The sequence below is a fragment of the Chlorocebus sabaeus genome, chromosome 11 (assembly GCF_047675955.1).
Source record: "Chlorocebus sabaeus isolate Y175 chromosome 11, mChlSab1.0.hap1, whole genome shotgun sequence".
Taxonomy (NCBI): domain Eukaryota; kingdom Metazoa; phylum Chordata; class Mammalia; order Primates; family Cercopithecidae; genus Chlorocebus; species Chlorocebus sabaeus.
Window position 1 is genome coordinate 60394186 of NC_132914.1, and position 17780 is coordinate 60411965.

The 17780-nt window shown below is 44.8% G+C and overlaps 1 protein-coding gene and 1 pseudogene across 3 annotated transcripts in view; one reads left to right on the plus strand and one right to left on the minus strand.

Moving 5' to 3' along the window:
* The window catches only part of PPM1H (protein phosphatase, Mg2+/Mn2+ dependent 1H), a 284632-nt gene that overhangs the window by 107073 nt on the left and 159779 nt on the right, over window positions 1–17780 (minus strand). The window lies entirely within an intron of this gene.
* Window positions 3615–6255, plus strand: LOC103238626 (glyceraldehyde-3-phosphate dehydrogenase pseudogene; annotated as a pseudogene).

A 17780-nucleotide genomic window follows, 5' to 3' on the forward strand; every position in this document is an offset into this window, starting at 1 on the left:
TCCGCCTCCCAAAGTGTTGGGATTACAGGCGTGAGCCACTGCAACCGGCCCAATTCCAGGATTTTCAAAATCTGAAAAAGGACTCCCTATCCCCTGTACATTTTAGTAACCACTCCCCATCTCTTCTTCCTTCTAAGGCCTGGAAAATACTAATCTACTTTGTCTCTATGGATTAATCTATTCTGGACATTTAATATGAATGGCATTATACAATATATGGTCTTTATGACTGGTTTCATTTGCTAAACATATGTTTTCAAGGTTCATCCATGTTACAGCATGCATCAGTACTTCATTTCTTCTTGTGACTAAATAATATTCCATCACATGAACACATTTTGTTTATCCATTCATTAGTTGGCAGACATTTGTGTTTCCATTTTTTAAAAAATAGTGAATAATGCTGCAATGAACATTTGTGTACAACTTTTTGTGTAAATATATGTTTTCAGTTCTCTTGGGCATATACCCAGGAGTGAAATTATTGAGCCATATGGTAACCTTAACTTTCTGAAGAACCACCAGTTAGCTTTCCAAAGTGACTGTACAATTTTACATTCCTAATTGGTGGGTTTTAGAACTTTCTCTTAAAGGACTCGAGTTCAAACTAGATTCAGATCTGAAAATCTCAGTGATTTCTTATTCAGCACCCTTTTAAAGGCACCTTGCTGAAAAAGTTTTGCCTGCATGTTTAGATTTCAATGTGTACATCATGCAATGCTTTATTTTTCATTTGCATCAGAGGATATGTATTCTGCTTCTCTCTAGTGCAGGGTCAATATCTAAAATTCACAATACCGCACGGTTCCCCAGCACAAATGTGTACAACCATTTGTTAAGTGCCAAATCAAGCACATTTTCTTCCTCACAGCAAGTAGCCAGAACAGGTGAAGCCACCAAAGGCATTTATTTTTCTCTCTACTGCAGTCTATTTATGAGTAGGATGAACTTTTCTTTTTAAAGGTGACTGTTGACTACAATGGCTCACTGTTCGTGTGCCAAGACAGGTAGGACTTGCAGAGCCCAGGAAGCAATTTCTTCACTAATACCCTGGATTGGTCACACCCTTGTTTGATTTGTGTCCGATTCGGGCCTCTTTACTTGAAAAATAGCAATGTGACGGAACAACTGAGCAGGGTCCCAAGAAGAGGAGTAAACACAATTCAAGGGGTGGGAAATAGAAGCTTTGAAGAGGCTAAAGCAAAAGTGGTATTTTAGCCTGAGGGAAAGAATGAGGAACAATCTCATCACACTTGCCTTCATGCATTTAAAATGGGTTTATTCAGAGAACAGTGGGTGACCAGTTCTTCATGCTCAGAGTGAAACACACAGGAGGAAATCACATCAAATCAGTAAAATTCTATGGTTGGAAAAGGGAAAACAATTTCTTGATCTTCACTTTATACATGTGACCAAAGCTCATGGATCTCCATCCCTGGAATTCTTAAAAAAGATGTAAAGGAGCTTTGTCTGGATTTGCCCGCCAAGAATCTTCAGGCATCCATCACTGTAGTTTCTTTATGGTGCTATAAATCAGGAACTACGTCTGCTGCATGAGGGCAAAACCAGACCCATAAGCAATGAGATCTAGACTGCATAACGTACTGACAATGTCTTGCAGTGTGCACTGTGGAAGTAAACAGGACCTCTTCTTTGCCACAGGCTCCTGTTCAAAATAAGTTACATTACTTCATCTGGCGAGGCAGGGAGGCTCATCTGTGGTCACGGTTAGGTTTCACGGGCTAGATGCTGCACACCAGCCCTACTTGTAAGGCCTCTCTGGCTCTGCCTGGTTACAGTTACCCAGTGTCAGTTCCTTACACAGCAAAGGCCTGGGAAGCCCCTCTCTCATTCATTGAACATAACCCATTAAGTTGGGTTTGGGAGCCGGCTACGGTGAAATGAAAAGTGATCCAAGTTTGCAGTCCAAAGTCAATTTCAAGCTATGAATTAAGTATACTGGGAAAGTGAGTTAGCCACTCTGAGAATCAATTTTCCCCACTTGATAAATACCACTTTCTTCAGACTAAATGAGTATATGTATGAAGGGACTTTATAGATTATTAGTGATGCTGAATGAATAAATTAAACTCACAAAGAGTCAGTAGGATAGTAATTTACTTGGAACTTCGTTATTTTTGGGTGATTATAAGTGTTTACAAATGGGATCTTAAGGAATTGTACAAAAGAAAAAAATTTTTTTGTGACCTCACTTAGGCTTTAAGAATAAAATGGTTGTCTCACATTTTATCGTTAAATAAAAATTTAACATTTTGAAGATTTCTCATTGTCATTTCCATTCACGTGTTCAGATCCCCCCAACATTCCACAGAAAAGAAGGAAGATTGACAGGGGAGTTGGGGGTATTCTTGAATCCCTTGCTCAATAGCTTTGAAACCTCACTCTGTTCATTAATATTAATGTTAGAGTCTCCTTAACATTTTCCCAAGCATATCCATAATTTTTAATTTTATTGTGACAAAGAAATGTATATAAAGGATTCCCACACCAAATCCCCTTTTCCTGCAAAAATTCTACTCAACCCATAATTTATCCAAGGCTCTTACAACTGTCCAAGTAAAAAATGAGTCTGAACTATGTCTGTGGAAACAGAAAATTCTTAGAGATAAAATACATAATTTAAAAAAATTATATGAGAATTAAAGGAGAAGAAAATGCCTGCAAATCTGCTGAGGTTCCCAGCTTGGGCAATGAAGGACAATGATGCTATTAACACAGGAGAGACAAGCAGAAGAGGTGGTCTGGAGAAGACACTGCGTTTTGGGCATCTGAATTTGGGGCATATGCCTGATGTCAGGTGGAGGGGCTAGTGAAGACACAGTTGGAAATGTGGGAGTGGTGCTCAGGAATGAGGTCAGGGCTAAAAAAGATTTGTGAATAGTCATGTCTATATGGTAGTTAAATTATAAAACTGAAACAAGTGTTCTAGGGAATGCATATAGAAAAAGGGGAGAAAAACAAAGCCGAGAACTGAACTAACATATTAAGTGAAAACACAGAAAAATAGGTCCGTTCTCTCATCTACCTTCTAACCTCAGCTACCTGTCAAACTCCTCTTCACAGAATAAATCAGTGAATTTAGGTTGGCCTCTACAACATTTCCCATGGAATCTGGTCTGAATGAAAACAGGGGACCCCCAAACGAAGACTCCTCGTGCTTGAAAGAGTTCAGGAAACATTATTCTTTGTCACAGGACTTTTCTGAGTCTTTAATATACTCGTGTGGATTGTTGTTTTCCAAAACCAGGTTCCTTTATAACAATACCCAAATCTAACTATGGGATGAACATCTAACATCTTTCCACCTTTCTACCATGTGTGGGTCAGATTCAGGGATAGAAGCACTTGACTAAGCTATAGCTTAGGGATACAGTGGGCTTCACTCCTGGAGCCTCACCCCCTACTCTTGAAGTCCTGTTGGACGTAAAATTGGAACTGTTCTGCTCCCTCTTGGAAAAAGGCCACAACAGGCCATCTCCCTCTGCCTCTGTTTTTTTTTTTTTTTTTTTTTTGAGATGCACAGGCAGAGGTAAAGAGGCTGAGACTGTGGTGGGGGCTTGCCTGGGAGAATGCCAGGTTCCAGGTTCTCTCCCCCTCTCTCTGGCTTTTTCCATTCTGGTTCTTCTCTTAAATAGTTTTCCAGATAAGGGGGATCAGGGTGGGCTCCCACTAACCTCATTTCCACTAGTTCTGACTTGAAGCTTAGGCTTTCTTGTTCTGATTCTTACTTGATTTTTGTATTTGCTGCTTCTCTGGAATGACCTTCCCTCATCACCAGGATTAGAAGTATTATCTTTCCTCTCACATTGAGAAGGTGGAGAAAAACCATAAGAAAAACTAAGGCTCCAAAACAGATAAAAATATTACAGAGGAGAATCTTGCTGCAATAAAATGGATCAAATCCTCTGGTTTCAATGGATTATATCTTAGGGTCCCAAAAGTCCTCAAAAATGAGGCTGTCGCAGTACTGTTAGGGATCTAGAAGGAAGGGCAGTGAAGAAAAGATATGGCTGTGAACAAAGATTAGAGATAGGCAAGTCAGGTGTAATTTTTAACATGGGAGACTATGGATTCTGCAATGTGAGAAGGGGAGAGCTGTCTTATCCAGTCTTGATAAGATTGTAGAGTAGGCTGGGGACAGTGGCTCACACCTGTAATCCCAGCACTTTAGGAGGCTGAGATGGGAGGATCACTTGAGTTCAGGAGTTCGTGACCAACCTGGACAACATCATGAGACCCCGTCTCTAGCAAAAATACAAAATATTAGCCAGGCTTGGTGGCACATGCCTGTAGTCCCAGTTACTCGGGAGGCTGAGGTGGGAGAATGGTTTGAACTTGGGAGGTACAGGTTGCAGCGAGCCAAGATCAAGCTACCACTGCACTCCAGCCTGGGTGACAGAGACAGATCCTGTCCAAAAACAGATTCTAGAGTAGATTATGAAAGAAAGGCTTGTGAGGCCTAGTGAAAGAAAGCAGCAGTCACTGGTGGTCTACCTGGGTTCCATAAGAAAGTAAGTCAACTCATTCCCAATGCTTCTCTCCCAAACCCCTTCCTCATCCAGCTAAAAGAAATGGTAAGCCATAGTCTTTACTTGAACTTTAGAAATCAATAGTCTTTCATGATCTTTTGGTTGACAGTGAAGAGGAAGGGTTAGTACAAATAAAAATAAGCAAGTTAAAAACAGTTGAAATGTAACAAAATGGAAGAGTTTCCATCCATGAGACACTTGTTGTGATTCAGCTCTTTGGCATGGCTGTCAGGAGAGTGAGGGTAGGTTTTAAGGATGTTACAAGGTGGATGGCCTTCAGCTCTCTACCATGCAGGCCAATTCAGCTCTGAGAGGTGCCACATGTGAACAGGGAAATCACACAAGAACAGGACAAAGAGAGACCTGGATGACGAGAGGTACAAGTCAGTCATCATCTTTGGATGGTAAGAATATCATGTCTTTCTTTTCTTAATCTTGTTTATTTGTATATTTAAATTGTACATAAGTAGCTCTCTGCTCCTCCCATTTGACAGACAGCTGTATCTTCTCTCTCATTGCCAGCTGCATCTCTGAGACACTATGGTGAAGGTGAAGGTCAGAGTCAATGGATTTGGTTGTATTGGGTGCCTGGTCACCAGGGCTGCTTTTAACTCTGATAAAGTGGATATTGTTGCCATCAATGACCCCTTCATTGCCCTCAACTACATGGTCTGTGTGTTCTAGTATGATTCCACCCATGGCAAATTCCATGGCACCATCAAGGCTGACAATGGGAAGCTTGTTATCAATGAAAATTCCATCACCATCTTCCAGGAGCGAGATCCCTCCAAAATCAAATGGGGCAATGCTGGTGCTGAGTATATAGTGGAATCCAGCAGTGTCTTCACCACCATGGAGAAGGTTGGGGCTCACTTGCAGCGGGGAGCCAAAAGGATCATCATCTCTGCTCCCTCTGCTGACGCCCCCATGTTCGTGATGGGCGTGAACATGAGAAGTAATGACAACAGCCTCAAGATCATCCACAATGCCTCCTGTATCACCAACTGCTTAGTGCCTCTGGCCAAGGTCATCGATGACAACTTGGTATCGTGGAAGGACTCATGACCACAGTCCACGCCATCACCCAGAAGACTGTGGATGGCCCCTCCAGGAAACTGTGGTGTGACAGCCACGGCGCTCTCCAGAACATCATCCCTGCCTCTACTGGTGCTGCCAAGGTTGTAGGCAAGGTCATCCCTGAGCTAAACGGGAAGTTCACTGGCATGGCCTTCCATGTCCCCACTGCCAGTGTGTCAGTCGTGGACCTGAACTGCTGTCTGGAAAAACCTGCCAAATATGATGACGTCATATTTGAAGCAGGCATCCAAGGTCCCCTCAAGGGCATCCTGGGCTACACTGACCACCAGGTTGTCTCCTCTGACTTCAACAGTGACATCCACTCTTCAACCTTCAATGCTGGGGCTGGCATTGGCTTCAACGACCACGTGTCATTGAAGCTCATTTCCTGGTATGACAATGAATCTGTCTACAGCAACAGGGTGGTGGACCTCATGGCCCACATGACCACCAAGGAGTAAGACCCCTGGACTACCAACCCTAGCGAGAGCGAGAGAGGAAGAGAGAGGCCCTCACTGCTGGGGAGTCACTGCCACACTCAGTCCCCAACAACATTGAAAATTTCCCTTTCTCAAGTTCCCATGTAGACCCCCTGAAAAGGGAGGGGTCTAGAGAGCCCCACCTTGTCATGTGCCATTAATAAAGTCCCCTGTGCTCAGCCAAAAAAAAAAAAAAAGTACATAAGTAACATATACTGCATATGTAATCAGTTTTTTAAAACAAATGTTTCATGAAGGAAACATGTACATGAACGTATTTTGTATATTTATAAATATACAAAATAATTTTCTGAGGGAGGAGAGTCATCATCCACAAAGAGGTGGCCCAGGCCAGGGAATACTGAGACTCAGGTGAGCTGGTGACATTTGGGAATGTGGTCCTGAAAAGATGAAGTGTACTTACTGAGAAATACAAGGAAAAAGTAGGGGAGGGGAAAAGAAGGAGGGTGCTGAATCTCGGAGGAGCCAATTGAATGGACAAAGATGACGGCACATGAAAGGCTACAGAACTGTGGGAGCAGCCTCTACAGCAAGCTGCAGAGATGAGAGGGAGAGAGAAGGCAGGATATCAAAGCAGGAACCAGCTGGACCTATGTAAGCTGACTTGAGAGGCACCTGTGATGTCAACAAAGATTTAACCAGAGCCAAAGACAGCACCTCCACAGGCTCAAAGGGGAAAACTCTCCTTCCAGAATTCACAAGGGACATTCAATGCTATGACTGGTCCAGTTGGAAAATGAGGTTGGGGAAAGGGTGGATGACCAGAAAATGGCACCCCCAATGGTGAGTCTCTGTAGACAGAGACCCATGGCCAAAGAGGCACTGAGAGGCACTGTTTGGTCCTTGTGAGAAGCCTCAGTGGGGTGGCTTTTATCCCCATACTCCCTCATGCTCTCATAGGGCTGGGTTATGAATCTGAATTATTTAAGTGTAGACAGTAGGGAACAAGAAAGGAGGAAGAACATCATGGATAAAATCAGGAGTGTGATTTTTGATAGACAAACTGTTTCCTGCTTTTGCTGGGATTAGTTATGCCAAAAGTGGAAACTCAGCTTCCTGAAAGAAAAGAGATACCTCCCATTTCAACACAAGAAATAGGAGAAATATTTATACCATGGCCTAGTAAGGCTGAAAAAAAATCTTCAGGTGCATAAAAAATATCTTAAGTTCTAGAGAAACTATTATAATTACTTAGGGTTTAACTTCTTTCTCAAACTGTAAAATGAAAAGAGACCAGTTCACCCTTAGATATTTCATAGGAATGAATAAAATCAATGAAGAGATAAATTCACTGGAAGAAAACACACTCAGGTAAATTCACCAGAAATTTGTCATCCTCGATCTACTATTTTCAAGTGTTTTTTCTGGGGGCAAGTTTCAAGTTGTAAGGTTGTCTTCACAATAGCATTACTGAGAGGCACTTCCTACCATAACACCACTCCGGAAAACACTCGGAAGAAGCACCATCCTTTAAGACCCATGTTTCTGTGTCCCAATTTCTATGGACTTATTCAAATTTACAATTTCAAATGTTTAGCATCAGTCAGTAAGTCACACACTCCACAGAACAAGAGGCTCTTAGAACACAATTATTATCTTATTCCCATTGGCTGGTCTCATTCACAACCACCTCTCAAAGGAGAAAAGCAGATGGAGGCTTCCCACATGCAACCCTTTATGGCTCCGGTCTGGTGCAATTTAGGAGTGAGGTTTAGAAGGAATTAGAAAGCGCATTAATAGAGACATTCATTGTAATTTGAAACATGAATTTGCTGTTCAAAAGGCTAAACTGGAGTGCTTAAAGCTAAGTGCTTAAAACTACCCCAGAATCCTAAAGTAATGTACCATAATTACAATTACATTCCTTCAATAATAGATTTAAAAAGTTAACACTTTCTTGTGTTTGGCTGGAATCACTCAGTCATCCACTGTAGTTGTGAGATCTCTTTCTTGGAAATCAACTTCTTCATTTGGTTTCCACATGAATAATTCTTGGAAGCTACAAAGTCTTTGAAGGGTATTTATTTTTGCCTTGAGGGCTGGTGGCCTCAAAGTTCACATGAACCTCACAGATGCAAACTATCTCAGCATGATTCATCTATGCCTATAGCGTTCTCACCAAAGGGAGGTCCCTGCCTGTGTGGGGTTTCTGTATTTATACTGTTTGTGTGTTTATTTGTAGTTAAAATTGTTTTCACAAGTCAAATAAATTCAAAGATGACTTACAATGCACATGCATGAGAAATTAAGCCAAAACTCAGATTCTTGACTGAGTCACTGTTTGTTTTATCTTGGTGATGGGACATGTGCTTCACCTGAACTTCAAACGTCTTATCTTTCTGCCTCCATAATTGCAATCATCCCACTCTCTACACTGGCTACATTTTATTTAAACCTTCAAACTGTGGAGGAAAAAAAAGAAGCATCCAACCCAAGAGAGGTGTCACCTAGACAGGAATTATCTGACAGCTAAGAGAATTTCTTTTCTCCATGAAATGCTGTGGTGGTTATGCCAATTCCCAGAATGACTAAAGAAAAAGAACTTTTCCTATAAAAGATGAGAAAATGACCAAATGACCTAGACTAGCTCTGAAGGGTAAGCACGGAGTCCCAGGTTGAAGACTACATTCTAAGCACACACCAGTCATACTCTGCTCTAGGAAAAACCTTAAGTACTTGTGACCTTCTGTCCCTAACTTAGATGTTGTTTACTTTCAGTTTATGTACAGTGCAAACACCAGGGCCTACATGATTTTCAAGTCAAAAAAGATAAGGACTAATCCAGAAAGGAGAAGGAATTCTGTTTCATGCAGACTCATTGACAGTAGCAAGAGATAACAAACCCACAACACGGGAAGCTTTAGAAAAAAACTAAATAAAAAACCGTAATCTCAAAGAAGACTACAGCCAACAATAAATATTAATACTATAAAGTAAGGTCCTAAGGACACCACAGTTATGGAGGAACAAGGGATTGGAAGTTCATATCCATTATTTGGAAGCATTAAGAAATGTTTAGATTATTTTCCATTACTCTGTGTTTGAGGAGGAAGGGGAAAATCTGTTTTAAAACTGTATGCAGAGTGTAATTTCCCTAGGGGGAAAGTGAGATTATGTATGAAAAAAGGCTGGAAAGATGTACCCGTAATTGGTAACAGTGGTTGGGGAGGGGAGCAGATTACAGGCAATTTTTCCTTTTTGCCTGTTTGTATTTTCTACAAGAAACATGACATATATCTACAGCAAAAACCGCGTAACACATCCTTGAATTTTCCTGCTAAAATTGGTCTATGTGTTTTACTAAGGTAGAGATCTCCACCACAAAACACCAGGCAGACACAGGCCTGTTTAGTGCTTTCCATCGCCCCAGCCTTTCAGCCCCTCATTTCCCCATAAAAAAGGGCTGGAGAAGGGTACTGAGAATCTCTATACAAGGTACCCACCTATAGGAGCATTTTGTGAGAGTTTAGGGAGTCCACACAGTGGAGCATGCTGGCTTAGTGGAATAAATAGGCTGCGGTGAGAGTCATTCTAGGCCACAGCACTCATGGCATGATCTGCCTTAATTTTACCCATGGGGAATGACACAGCAAGGAGCTGGAAGGCTTAGACATGAAGACTGACCTCTGCAGACTGGTGCGAGGGAAATGGACGTGGCTCCCAGCAGCGGCTCTTCCCACTCTCAGGACCTGTTGTCTGTGGCCTGAGACCAGAGACCCACAGCCAGGCAGAAGGTCTCCCAGCACAGGCCCAGTTAGCGCCCCGTCTGCAGTTCCTCTCTCGGTAGCATCGCCCTGCTATGTGCCAACAACTTGGGAGTCACTGTTTTAGAGAATCTGCCAAGCCTCAAGTTTGCCTTCGGGTTAACCCCTAACTATGTGTGGCCCATCTTAGGAGTTCCTTAGCGAGGTTTCTGTCTTGCACAGGTAGTCAGGTGAGTGTGCACAAAGCTCTGTGATCAGACCCTGTGGTAGCCGCACCTGATGTGTGCTTGTCCAGAGGGGGCTCACTGCCATGGAGTCTGCAGCAGTGCCTGGCCAGATGAGCATCACAGGCCTCAGCAAAGGCCTTCCTGACCTTCCTCTGGGAACTCCGGATAGCCAAGGAGCAGCACCGTGCTCAGAAAGCCACAGAGCAGGACAGGAAACTTCACAAGCTCACCTTCTTCCAAGGCTTGGATTTTCATTCAATTGCAGACTCTGTTGGAGGCTCAGAAGAGGCACGGTAGATGCACCTGACAGCAGTAACTTACCCATACCCCGAGAATGAGCCTCATAGCAGACACACCTGACAGCAGTTATCTCAAGAAATGAGGGTTGCCACGTGGAAGGTGCTAGGGGGAGGAGCTAAGTGAAGATGCTATACAAACTGTGTCCTTTTTTTTTTTTTTTTTGAGATGGAGTCTCGCTCAGTCGCCCAGGCTGAAGTGCAGTGGTGTGATCTCGGCTCACTGCAAGCTCCGCTTCCTGGGTTCATGCCATTCTCCTGCCTCAGCCTCCCAAGTAGCTGGAACTATAGGCGCCCGCCACCACGCCCAGCTAATTTTTTGCATTTTCAGTAGAGACGGGGTTTCACCGTGTTAGCCAGGATGGTCTCGATCTCCCGACCTCGTGATCCACCCGCCTCGGCCTCCCAAAGTGCTGGGATTACAGGCGTGAGCCACTGCGCCCAGCCTCAAACTGTGTCCTTTTTACAAGCAGGTGCAGTTCTGTCCAGACTGCCACCACTGGGCCGTTCCTGTGTGTAAGTTCCCCATAATAAAATCTTGTGTCTTGCTTGTTGGCTTTGGGCCTCTTCTTCAGCTTCTTGAACCTGGTGCCATCCCTACTGAAATTAATAGGGATCTAGCATGGCAAAGGAACATGTGATGAAATATGCTCAAAACAGGGGCCATATCAGTTAAGAAATAAAGAACACCACATTGATGACCAAGAAGGGAGGGGCTGGCAGAGAAACCTGGAGGAGGCTGAAACGCCTTTGCACCTGAAGAACTCTGCATGATTCAATCCTTCCTCTAATTGAAGGGAAAGAAACTATTTTTTTTTCAAAGCACCTGCCAAGTAGCAGGTACTGTGTCTAAGTTCTCTTCAACAACCCAAGGAGGCAGATATTACTCTTACTTTGCAAGAAGGGTTTTTAAGTGATGGTCTTGAAGTCCCCAAGCAGGGACTGAGAAGCAGATTTACCTGGTTCCCAATATGTGCTGCCGCCCAGATCAACCAAATGGTCTTTTCAGGTCTGTGAGTCCATCCAAGGGCATCTCCTGCCTGCCCACATTGGGATGTTTGGGTGGAATCAGGCAGTCCAGGGTTGAGTGCTGGCCTTCCCACTTGTCCCCTGTAACCCTGGACTGGCTGTTAGGCGTCTCCAAGCCTCGGCTTCCTCCCCTCTATAAACCACAGCCGTCTACCACACACCATGCCATGAAGATCATCAGCCAGCACCTGTCAGGGCTGAGCACCAAATCCAGATAGGGTAAATGTGCACGAGTGCGAATGGGCATCAGGAGCAGTGGTCCTGATTTCAGATCACCTGCTTTGCATGCAGCAGTTGCTTTTCAGCTGTGTGACTAATTGTTCACAACTTGACAAAGCAGGTCCAAGTACAACACAAATTGCTACAACCTCTCGCCAGTCCTCAGCTCATTTCTTCCTCAGCTGTTTCTCACTTGGTGGGTAATTAGAACACTTGTCAAATACAGAAAGTTGAAATCACTAATGTGACTCTCAAACTTATTGCAGATCATTAAACATTTACTAGAGGTGCATAATGCAGAGATGTGGTAAATGACATTTCTTCACAGAAATTGTTGAGCTTAGAAATCTTCAATCATTTCATTTTAGGGGTGAAGCAACCAAAATCTTGAGAGGCTGGTGGTTTGGCCAGATCTAAACCTGAGGGGTTTGTTATTCCATTTGCTGTGCTTGCTACCACTCATGGTGGACTATTAATTCTCACCTCCACTCCTGGTTGCTTTTGAACATGTGGGGTGAGCTTGGAGAGAGCCAACGTCCTAAGATAGAGGAACACTCCCGATGCATTTTGCCCCCTCCAGTGAAGGTCAGGGTGCTTCTCAGTCCTGGATTCCTGCCTTGATCCAGCTGCTGCCTTTTCTCTGTCTGCACTGGTTTCTGCTCCATGCTGGGGGGACCATCCTTTCTGTCCTCTCCTTTGTTAGATCCAATAATACTAAAAATGTTGAACTCTGGTGAATTTCCGTCCAGACAATTGCCAGGGACAAAAATAGTGAAATGAGAACAAATGGGAGTGACCCAGAAGACAGACTGCACCCAGAGAGACCACAGACTCTGGAGCCAGGATGTGGAGGCACCGTCTAGGGACACCAACGTCCCCTGGCTTATGTCCTACATTGCCGGGAGGGAGAAATGTGCGCTGGAAATCTAGGTATGCCCTAAATTAGCGAGTGGAGATCATGGCTGCAAACGCTAGACAGAGCCAAACCACCAGGCTGAAGCAAATCTGTCTCAAATGTTGGGTAACAGCTACACTGAGTAAAAACATTCCGTGCATATGGAAGGCTCAGCCTCCAAAGGAGCTTGACATTTTTAACTATAAAAAGGTCTCAAATTAAATCCATGTGACCTTGAGTGTAACAGGAACCCCAGTAACACCACACTTTTACCAATCAAATGAGAACTTCCAAGACCTTTCTTCCTCTCCCCTTCTGTTTTTCTTCTTTCAGCATTTACTCGTCGAGCACCTCCTACCTTGTGCCAGGCACTGTGCTAGGCACTGGGATCGGATGGGGAAGCAGAAAGGGCAGTTTCTGCTGCACAGAACTCACAATACAGGGAGGACCGTGATCCATCTGTGAAGGTGGGAGATGCCTCAGGGAGGTCCAGGAGGGGACAGCGAGACTGAGGCTGAAAGGACTGGCATGGGGAGGTCATGGAGAAGGACGGAGGGAGAGCAGTTCAGGTAGAAGCAACTGCATGTGTGAAGGCTGCATGGTGGCAGATGCTCGGCCTGTGTGAGGAGCTAGACAAAGCCATGCATGCCGCTCAGTGAGGAGAACGACAGGCTCAGGGGAGGCTCGAGGGATGGGCTGGGGCCAGTCAGAAGGACTGTGCAGGTCATCAAAAAAGTTCAGATGAGCTCAACAGTCATCTCTGAAGGGCTTTGAGAGGAGGGCTTATCTTTTACAAAGGTTATCCCTGTTGTGTGTGGAAACTGGACTGGTACAGGACAGAGCTGAGAGAGGGAACCAGAGCTTGTTGCTGAAGTTCAGTTAGGTGTGTGACAGTACATGAACAGCAGCAGTGAATGGCGAAAAAAAGAAATGATGCCCACCAGATGTCATCTGGAATCAGAACTGATGTGTGAGGATGGACTGGGAGCCGGGCACAATGGGGTGGAGGCCATGTTTGCTAGATGCCTGTATGTGCTGGGCATAAGGAAAGTGTTTCCTCAAAAGAAGCCACCTCTGTCATTCATATGCCAGGTCCCTGTGCACCTACTGTTAATGGTGTCCTCCCTCGACTGACTGTACCTACTTATCTTTAAAGAATATGGAAAAGCCTGCAATGGTATCAATACTGTCATGGTTTTTTCAAACAATACTATATATAATCAATTTTTGAAGCGCCTAAGCAGAGTTGAGCCTCCTTCTAGAAGAGCTTTGACAGAATACAAAGATAAGATTTGATTCCTACCATAAATGAGCTCTGGCCTATTAGGGAAGAGAGAGAGACACCCAGTTATACTACAGTGTGAAAAATGAAGCAAAAGGAATAGAGGGGAGACCCTTGGGCCCCTGGCACACAGAGAGGCATCAGTGAGCAGGTGTCTGCCTGGGATGGGATGGAGGAGTCAGGGAACACCTCAAGGAAGAAGTGATGCTGAAGCTGAAGCTTCTAGAAGACATCCCAGGGCTGTTCTTGACAGAGGAGGAGGGAAGCATGTTATCAAGACAAGGGGCAGGAACAACTTAGTTCTGGGAGATGTGAGTACCTGGTCTGGCATTGCCAGAGCTCAGGGTGTGAGGATAAGAAGTGACAGGTGAAGGTAGAAAGAGGGTAGAATCTGGACTTCAGTCTGAAGATATGTCACTGAAGGGCTTTCAACAGGGAAGTGGTGTGGCCACCCCACATTATAGTAATCTTGGGGACTGCCAGATGGGTGCCAATGCAGTGGCCAGCCCTGTAAGGGGCCCAGGTGAGGCTCCTATATGGAGTCTAAAAAAGATGCAGCTGGTGATTAACAGGGATTGATGACAGAAGCGGTGGGGAGGGGGAATGCAGGTCAGGGTAAATTATCCTAGGTTTTTGGTTTAAGTTTAGGCACTTAGTGGCCTAAGAACACAGGAGAGAGGGCTCTATTGGGGAAAAGAAAACTATGCTAGTTCTGGGCATCTTAAGTATGAGATTTGCAGGACATCTTATTTATCCATACTTTACCTTTACCCTTGATTGAAAGGGTGATTACATAAACACACACAAAATAAAAATATATGTGGAAGAGAAAACTAGAAAGATCAGAGGAAAGTAGGAATTAAGTTAATACAAAGAACATGTACTGTAAGGCCCTTGTGCTTATTAGAAGTGGGTCACAAATGCTTCCGAACAGGCTACACAGACACAAACCAGGATTGGTTTACACAACTCAGGGCCCAAAACGAATTTTAAAAAGCCACGAAACAAAAAAAAAAAAAATTACCCTGCTCTCAGTCCCCAGTCTTTTCCTAAATTGCATACGAGAGAAACGTCCTCTGTGGTCCTGAAAAGAGGGGAGGCTGTGTGATAGAATGAGCAAGCTCTTCAGCACGGTCCTTCAGTGATTGCCGCAGCACATTTCACACAGCTGTTTCTCACAACCTTCTCCAAAGGAGGCACGTGGCCTAAGCAAGCCATTCAGGAAACCATTGAGAAGGGCCACAAGTGTGAGCTTCAGGCTTCATCCAGGGATAGATTTGAGAATTTCTAGAAGGGTGTGAGGAATAGAAATCCTCCCTAAATACTGTTCCTCTCAACAGAATCTTTCAGAAATACCCAAAGGCAGCAAGTTCAAGTTCATGGCCACCCTGCCCAATAAATACCCGAAAAGCAGTTACTCCATCAGCCAGGCAATAGGCTTGCTAAGTTGGTTAGAGTTGTGGGGGAAGCAGAATGATCAAGTGTGAGGGAAGTTCAAGTTGAGCCCTGCCACGTGCCTCATGGAAAGCCCCTGACGCTCTGCAGAAAGGTGGGAGGCTGACAAGAGGGGAGAGATGACTGGAGGAAGGGAGGTCATGGGGCCTGGCGTGTGGGAGGGAAGTGCGGCTTGGGCTTCTGTACTTGGGCAACATTGGGATGTAAGTGGATGCTGAAGGTGCGTAAGATGGCTCAGGAGGGATGTGGAGAAGCTGGCTGAAGACAAACCCTGGGGCAGCCTGCATGTCAGTGGCAGGTGTGAAGAGGTTCCACCAGTGAAGGGGAGGAAGGGGGAGAGGAAATCCTGGAAGCTGAGCAGAGAGATTGTGTCAAGAAGAGTTGGTGTGTACTTATGGTAGCTGCCTTTAACCCCTCTGTTAGTGGGTGTTTTTGATAGGGTAATATTAGCTGCTATAACAGATAATCCTAAATATCTCATGGCTTCATACAGTGTGTGTTCATTTCGCACATGAAATACAAGGTCTGATTGGCTTGGGCGTAGTTGCAGGGGTATTCTGCCAGCTTCAGCACGCATTTCCAAAGCCATCCTGGTTTGTCAACTTCTAGTCTGGAGAATAATGAGGATGGTGTGTATGGCAGTCTCCTAGGATTCGTGTAATATGAGTCACAACAAAGTTGGCAGTTTAAAACAATAGAAAATGACTTCTCTTCACAGTTCTGGAGTCTGGAAGCCTGAAATCAAAATTGTAGGGCCATGCTCCTTCTGAAGGCTCTGCAGACTCCTTCCTGGCCTCTTCCCAGCTCCTGGTGATACCAGGAAATCCTTGGTGTTCCTTGACTTGTGTCTTCTTAACCCCAGTCTCTACCTCCATTTCCTCCATTTTCACTGGTCATCTTCCCTGTGTCTGTCTACACATGCCCTTAAGTCCAGTCACTGGATTTAGGGTACGCCCTACTCCAGTTTGGCCTCATCTTAATTATAACTACAAAGGTCCCATTTCCAAGTGAGGTCCCTTTCACAGGTGCTGGGGGTTAGGACTTCAACGTAACTTTTTCCGGGAACATAACAGTTCAAGACAACAGTATGTATGAGATTTTCGAGGGTCACGTATCACTCTGCTCACACTCCCATGGTTGAAACTGAGCCATGTAGCTATGCCTGCAATACACCGAAGGCTGAGGAAGGTTGTTCCCTGTGCCCAGGAGAAAGGGAAAGGTAGCAGGAGGGCAGCTAGTCAGCTCCACCATACCGCAGGGCAGGGAGGTGGGGGAGCACACTGGGACAGAATCAAGGCTGTCACAAGGGGGAAATGCAGCCAGGGAATGCATGCTCTGAGGGATAATCCTGGATGTGAAGAGAACCAAGTTAAGAGGAAGACACGCCTGTAATCCTAGCACTTTGGGAGACCGAGGCGGGCAGATCACGAGGTCAGGAGTTCAAGACCAACCTGGCCAACATAGTGAAACCCTGTCTCTACTAAAAATACAAAAAATTAGCCAGGCCTGGTGGCGGGCGCCTGTAATCCCAGCAACTCAGGAGGCCGAGGCAGGAGAATCACTTGAACCTGGGAGGCAGAGGTTGCAGTGAGCCAAGATTAGGCCATTGCACTCTAGACTGGGCAACAGAGCGAGACTCTGTCTCGAAAGAAAAAAAAAAAGGAGGAAGGCACAGGGGTAAGGGGAAGCTTTTTGTGCAAAATGAGAGAACTTTGAGTATGTTTGCAGGCTGGTAAGAAGCCGGGGGAAGGGAGCAAATACAGATATGTGGGGTCAGAGAGGATGGGTGGAGACTTTTTAGAGGGGGTGGAACAAAGAACACTGGTGGAAGAAATCAGCACATCCCTGAAGCTAAGTATGGACAGGCACAAATCCTGTGAAATACCAAATGATAAAAGACAAGACAGCTGCGGTTTGCCTGGCTTTTTAAGCCCTTTACCTGATTTCTTCTAGGTCTAACCTGAGACATGTTTGTTTTGCACAGCTTATTGTATATATTCAGTCACCTATACTACACACATTATACCCAGATACGTTAGGAACGTCTCTCTTCCAAGCACATTCCCAACGTGCTAATCCTGAAAGTGCTTGCAGAAATGTTGGGTCAACCAGAAGACTGCTTGCTGGCAATGTACTAAAACAGCAATGAATACTTCAGCATCATGTAATTATGTATCTGCTGCAGAAAGAACAGTGGGCTAGTCTAGCTCTTCCTAGTGTGGTACCACTAGCCCTGAGAGGCTCTGATCCGCAAACCTGCACCACTTGGGGTAAGGAAGTTGTCTACAGAGTCCACCCTTAAAAGGGTAAAGCAGAATACTGCTTTACCCTTTTAAGTGGCAGAATCCTGATGGCTGTGACATGTATAGGTGGCCTGTGTGTGAGCAACTGGTCCTCATGCAGAGGGAGAAACGGCACAGTTACCCAATCACCAACAAAACCAGCCTCATGGCCTGAACAAAATTAGCCTGTTTGAGAGCCTGCTCATAAGCTAAATAATTAAGTGTCCATTCCAGAAAACAATACGAAGATTGGTTTGTTGGTCT